The sequence below is a fragment of the Sinohyriopsis cumingii genome, unplaced genomic scaffold (genome assembly GCF_028554795.1).
Source record: "Sinohyriopsis cumingii isolate HCF-2022 unplaced genomic scaffold, ASM2855479v2 utg000898l, whole genome shotgun sequence".
In the NCBI taxonomy this organism is placed as follows: Eukaryota; Metazoa; Mollusca; class Bivalvia; order Unionida; family Unionidae; genus Sinohyriopsis; species Sinohyriopsis cumingii.
This window is the reverse complement of record NW_028315941.1, coordinates 1,871,779-1,877,500: the sequence shown is the minus strand read 5'-3', so window position 1 is coordinate 1,877,500 and position 5,722 is coordinate 1,871,779. Positions and strand designations below refer to the sequence as shown.

At 33.0% G+C, this 5,722-nt stretch overlaps 1 long non-coding RNA gene across 1 annotated transcript in view; it reads left to right on the top strand.

Annotated features, from left to right (window-relative positions):
• LOC149773119 (uncharacterized) overlaps positions 1–3,339 on the top strand; it is a 4,437-nt gene extending 1,098 nt beyond the window's left edge. Inside the window, exon 2 of the long non-coding RNA XR_016417477.1 lies at positions 2,215–3,339. This is a non-coding gene — a long non-coding RNA (uncharacterized LOC149773119). The remainder of the gene's footprint in view (positions 1–2,214) is intronic.
• Positions 3,340–5,722: the final 2,383 nt, after the last annotated feature.

The window sequence follows — 5,722 nt, the reverse complement described above, 5'->3', positions numbered from 1 at the left end:
ATTCACAATACACAACATCCATGTATATTCTCATTTCCTATAAATCACCATACTGCTTAAAATCAAATTAAGGTTGCCTAATTATCCGACAAAGATTCAATAGTTCATTCATTTTAAAAAGTAACAAATGTTATAATAAACGATTCGGTAAATGTTTTTCATTTCATTGGACCAATACATTGACTCTTGTTAAGGGAAGCTTATTAGTTTTACGTCAACTAAAATGGATCTCGCAGCCGCGGAAAATGATTAGATAACGCAAACTTCTGGATAGTAGCTTTCACAAAGCCATAACTCAATATGAACGTTTTAAAATAATTCTTAATAAATCAGTATGTTTTCTTTGTTTATTTTAATTTATTTTATTTATTTATTTATTTATTTATTTATTTATTTATTTATTTATGCGTGCTGTAGGTTTTTTTTTTTGTATCAATGATGAGAGCACCATTTTGGTGCTTTGAAATCTTCGCTTTTCGGTCTCGGCTTCAACAATATATGTATAATTCCTATGCTGTCGCAACCGAAGATGATAATGACAACCAGTAGTTATCTCTGCATTTGATAACTAAGACTTTCTTGGCTCTCATGAAGAATACCAAGGAATTTTTAAAGAATACACCGTACTCGATATGGTTTGATGCTCTTCTGTGATTATTACGGTCTAAATGTATAGCAAATATGATTTTCGTCTATATTGACAAATTAGTATAGGTAAAATATGATAGAATGGTGAACTAATGAAGAAGTCTTGAAGGTACTTGAAGGCTGCCGACTCCTGATCCAGAGCTCTGACAAATTGTTTCATAAGGCCCAACTTGATGTGCAATCAATCGGGGGTCCAACAGTGGCTCGCACTTGATATTGTTACTCCCCACAGATATCTCGGTCCGCTGTGGCCTGTCCCGCCTGGTCCCGCTTGTTAGTGTTCCTGATGTCCCAAAGGCAAATATAGCAGGGAAACATGGTAAAACCGCCTTGAAGACCCATCATAAATTCCACCATTTTGAAGTATTCTATCACCTCCTATCCGTACCAATCATACTTCAAAGCGTCAAGCAAGGTCTTGATGCTGTTGTAAATCTCAGCATTGGATTTGGTGAGTTCAAGATCCCTGTTCAAGTTGTTTCGGTCTTTTTGGTTGGGGTAGTATGAGTTTCTCTCCTCAGCTCCGCCTCTGAAATGGCCATCTGGATCCGCAACGTTTTCCCCGCCCTCTGACTTGCTGCTCTCTTCTAAAGGCGACTGCTCTCTCTCTCCAGAGAAGTGGGTACGTCGAGTTCAGGACGGTGTGGCAACGTGGTGATTGATGAAGGATGGTCCGGATACATGACAGCAGGTGCATCCTTGCCAGTCCTACGTTTGGAACAGTTCAACACGCAGAAGTAGCAGTTATTTGAGTAGTCAGTGGATTCCCGACAAATTATCGGGATTGCGAACTTAATGGCTCTCTTGTCCCCTCTGTACCTTTTTCACCCATGACGAATGTGTAAGAGATTATCGCAACATTTTTTCATATATGATTTATTTTGTCAATAACAATGAAAACTGTAAAACATTGTAAAAGTAAAATCCTTAGCGATTTCAAGCATTTTAACAAATTTTATAACATAAAATTCCGTGCAACAATTGTCCATCTTACCGTCCAGTGTTTGTTTACATTGCTCGCAGGTGAAATGAGATGCCCAGTGTTTGCCTTGATCTCCGAAAGGCATGCCAAAATATGCCTCGTAGGCCCCACACATCTTAGCATATGCTTCACGGAGTACGTTTTCGCTCTTGTCTTGATACATTGGTCACAGACATAACAAAAGGGGTTTAGCAGATGCTTGAAGCCTGTTGATGCCATCTCAGACAAATGCGGATATGTATCCGCTTAGGCAGCCGGAGCAAAACTGAAATGGTGGGCTTAAGTTCTCTGTATTTATATTATTATTTATATTCCTGGAAAGTTCTGGATGTTTCTCCGTGTTTACTCAGCACTGAATCTATCTGGAATGTTCTGGAAAATAGGCAAACTTCAAAATATCTCTGTCCTGGTCAGAAAAGCAAAGTTTATGTAGAATAATAGCTATTTCCAAACTTTTGAGGCATAAGCAATTAGGAAATAGGACTTACTATACATGAACAAAAAATAGTGTTACATGGTTTTACCCAGTGACTTTGTTTCTTTTGCATTAAAAGCTATTTCACTCTCTTGATTTTTAATTTTAGATGGCGATAAAGTTGCCTTTGCTGAATGGAATGTTTCGCTTGAATGGGGATTAGGGAATTCACTAACAAATATACGTTCAGTCAATATTTATCATACACGGGGAACAAGATGTGCATGATATGGAGATGAGGTTTGCTTTGTGGTGGACAATACATCAATGTACTGCACCATATCTAGTCATAATAATGAATCGATCGTGTCTTTGACTATATTGAACGTAGCTGCAAGACAACGTGGCATCTATGCATTGGAACTTATGACGACAGGAAGTGAAACAAAAAAGAGTTATAAAAATCTGGTAGTAATCGGTGAGTCTTACTATTAAAACAAATGCAAATGTGTAGTTTTTTAAATAGTTAACCAATAATGAACATTCAGCAATCCATTTATGTTACCACAGTTTTCTAAAGGCAGCATTACAGTTCATCTTTTATCAACGTCTGCTAATTTTCACCTTATAGATACTGGTATTGTCGATATATCTTTGGCAGAATGTGTTAAGAAACTATGTTTGTATGTATCGTTATAGCTGTTAATATCTATCTGTATCCAGCATGAACGCTACCATGACAAAAAGCATGTCTAACAGTTTAAGAAATTATCGGCTTTTGAAATACATTTCACTTTCAACGGCCAAGGGTATCTATTGAAAGCATATACAAATATGCTGAAAATTGGTAAGATTGAATGGAGCATAAAAAAGTTAGCAATAACTAATTTAGTCAAATCTACACTTGATTTTCAACCGGTTGCATTGTCTTCTGCGCAATATACAGTATTGCTGGGTTGGTGTTTCAATGAATTCTAAAAAAAAATGACTGTCGTTAGGATCTCTGGATGTACTTCTTGTTGAAATTGATAAATTCATTGATTTGGAAGGAAGATGTGGGAGTCGCTTTCAATGTATAAGGTTCTTTTCTGAGTTGGTCAACAGGAATAATTTAATGCTGATAGAATGCACATTCTTAACGGATTCTCTTTGTATAGATTTCCTTTGATGTATGGAGTGAACAATATAGATAGATGATATGAAATTATTTAGAAAATTACTAATGTACATTACAAGAATGTGATACTTTGTTTTTATTTCGTACTTTTGAAATAAAGGTGTTCAACAATGTGAATGCCCTGTTGTATTCAATATAGGACTTTACAATTAGTTTTGTCAGCTAGAGTTTATAATTTTGAACTTTCGACTGTTAAGATAAGGCTATCTCTCCAAATATTAACTTGTTAGCAATCAGTAAATGCCTCTGTTATGAAAGATGAATTACGGTCATTGTTCGCTTACTTTCGAGAACAAGAGACAGGAATGTGATGGCCTGTTTCGAAGTAGGCTTACGTTCGCAGTCGGCTAAAGTGCGAATGAAACCACCAATCTTGTAATAAATTAAACGACGAAAACCAATGCACAGACGTATACTGGAATATTGTGTATGGCTAAAACCCTTTATATGGATACCCAATGCATCTGAAATCAAAATAACGCATGTAATCAAAAACATACTCATCTGATATGATGATGAACAGTATAATAATCCAGTTAATATGATTCGGTTGGTCAGATAGCGTTACATTCATGAGCTTTCCATTTAACGAAATTAAGATATAGGTTTTGACCTTTATATTAAAAAGATGTGCCCAATACACACAGAATTACTCAATGTTGTGATGAAATGAAAATTGTCTTGGATAAAAGGAAAATTATTAATAATAAGAGACAAACCCCCAGACCTGTAGCAAATTCTTACTAAATCTAAATTTGACCGGAACATGATTATTGGTACAGTGTATCAGTACAATAACACATTTTCATATAATGATGACTAAATAACGTTTCAATTGTTTTAATTCGTATGGATCACTTTTACACTCTATCAATGCAATCATGAGCCATCATGACACTTCAACTCTACCAATTTTATGTTGTACACAAGTGTGACATATAGATCAAGGGAAGTTGTTAATATCTCGCCCTAAAAACAATAGCGTGATTAACATAACAATGATGTCATATAGATTTATGGCTATAAAGAATAAAGCATGTATATTATCCTGATCTTCTGTTACATTAACTAATTTATGCATGCATATATATATATATATATATATATATATATATATATATATATATATATATATATATATATATATATATATATATATATATTCATTCATTCATTCAGAAAATCCAAAAGTGATGAAAGTACCGAAACCAATCCTTGGCCAGCAATATGAAGTGACCTGTAACGTTCCTTATGACATCGAATGTTTCAGATATAAGTGAAAAATAAATGGTACAGAAATAATATCCCTCAGCTACGTGAACTCATATAATATCTCCAGTCTGAACATTAACAACAACTTCAACCATATTACATGTCAAATATGTTTGGAAAAATCCGCAAGCACATTCTCTAGCGAACTCTGCGAACATGATGGCTGCTCAATGGACAGTAATCCTTATATATTGGAAGCAATATGCAAGTTAATATACTGTATATATATATATATATATATATATATATATATATATATATATATATATATATATATATATATATATATATATACATATATATATGTATGTATAGATAGATAGAAAGCTAGATAGACATACAGACAAACAGATATATATATATATAGATTGATAGATAGATAGATAGATAGATTGATTGATATATATATATATATATATATATATATATATATATATATATATATATATATATATATATATATATATATATATATATATATATATAGATATATACATACATATATAATAATAATAATAATAATAATAAAATCAGGACTTTGTATAGCGCGTAATCTTTAGAAGTTCTAAGTGCATTACAAAATTGACATTACCTATAAGATAAAACACATATAATAATATTATTACAAAAACAAACTCCATGAAATTAGATAAAACATTAAACAAAATTTAAAAAATGCTGAGAATATTTCCGGTAGGAAACATTATTTCGTCTTTAAGTTTGTTCTTGCAGTCGAAATAAGTGAATTTGAGAGCCCTCTTGAATGCGTATATATATATAGATAGATAGATAGATAGATAGATAGATAGATAGATAGATAGATAGATAGATAATGCTGCGTCGACTTTGATGTGTATCAAGTCTCCTGGAACTACCTCTGTATTAAGTAAGCTATATTGCAAGAGCATAAGTGGCTTTTATTTGATGGTATGTCTAGCAAATTTGTTCCAAACAAAAAAAGGTATAACAAGCATAGGAACAATTTAAAGGATTTTGAGACAAGCCGCATATAATGAATGAAAGCCTACAATACAGTTGTTATGACATAATTGTACAGTTGATGAATATTAATGTTATAGTAAAGTCAAAAAATAATGATTGAACTAAATCAAATATTACTCATCTACGGCTATGCAAACACGAACCTCTCTACTTCATGATTCCTGTGCAGTACACATTTAGACTCAATACCGAACCCTTATGGATACATACAATGATGAGAAATAAT